Here is a 1,010-nt window from a genome sequence, read left to right on the forward strand (position 1 = left end):
GAATCTGAGGACAATTTTGAGGAAGCTCTAGATCTCAACATGGATAGAGAAGTTCACAACCATGAGAGAGCTGATGGAAACAATGCCATTCCTGAGAGGAGGGTTCTTAGTTCATACATAAACCCAACCTCTGGGAATTGTGGTAGCAGCATCCAGAAACCACCCATTCAGGCCAACAATTTTGAGCTCAAACCACAGCTAATATCACTTGTGGAGAATCATTGTTCTTTTGGAGGAGGTGCTAATGAAGACCCAAACCAACATCTCACAAAATTCCTGAGAATTTGTGACACTGTGAAGTCCAATGGAGTCCAGGAAGATGCCTATAAACTGCTTTTGTTCCCATTTTCACTTAGGGACAAAGCAGCTAAGTGGCTGGAATCATTCCCAAGGGGGAGTCTAACAACATGGGATGAGGTGGAAAGCAAGTTTCTGGCACGTTTCTACCCCCCACAAAAGGTCAATAGACTTCGATCTGAGGTTCAGACTTTTAGACAACAAGATGGTGAAACTCTCTACGAGGCATGGGAGAGATTCAAGGACTTGACAAGGAAATGCCCACCAGACATGTTCCATGATTGGGTGCAATTGCATATTTTCTATGATGGACTTTCTTATGAATCAAGGAAGGCTGTAGACCATTCATCAGGAGGTTCATTGAACAGGAAAAAGACTGTGGAAGAGGCCATTGAAGTGATTGAGACAGTGGCTGAGAATGAGTACTACTATGCATCAGAAAGGCACAACACTAAGGGAGTCATGGAGCTGAACCATGTTGATACAATTCTAGCCCAAAACAAAGTGTTTGCCAAGCAACTAGCAGAGCTTACCAGGCAATTAGAAACAAAGCAAGTGGCTGCAATACACACACAAGATCAAGAGGAAGTAAGCATTGAAGGAGGTGATTGGGAAGAGGCCAACTATGTGGGAAACCAACAAAGGCAATCATATGATCCACATTCCAACACTTACAACCCAGGCTGGAGAAACCACCCAAACTTTGGGTGGGG

General features: G+C 44.1%; 1 non-coding gene across 1 annotated transcript; it reads right to left on the minus strand.

The window, feature by feature from the left end:
- Positions 1-465: 465 nt before the first annotated feature.
- On the minus strand, positions 466-569 carry LOC148545821 (small nucleolar RNA R71). The gene has a single exon (XR_015901918.1). It is a non-coding gene; the product is annotated as a small nucleolar RNA R71 (small nucleolar RNA).
- Between the last annotated feature and the right edge of the window lie 441 nt (positions 570-1,010).

The sequence above is a fragment of the Arachis ipaensis genome, chromosome B9 (assembly GCF_059453495.1).
Source record: "Arachis ipaensis isolate K30076 ecotype BB chromosome B9, ASM5945349v1, whole genome shotgun sequence".
Lineage (NCBI taxonomy): Eukaryota > Viridiplantae > Streptophyta > Magnoliopsida > Fabales > Fabaceae > Arachis > Arachis ipaensis.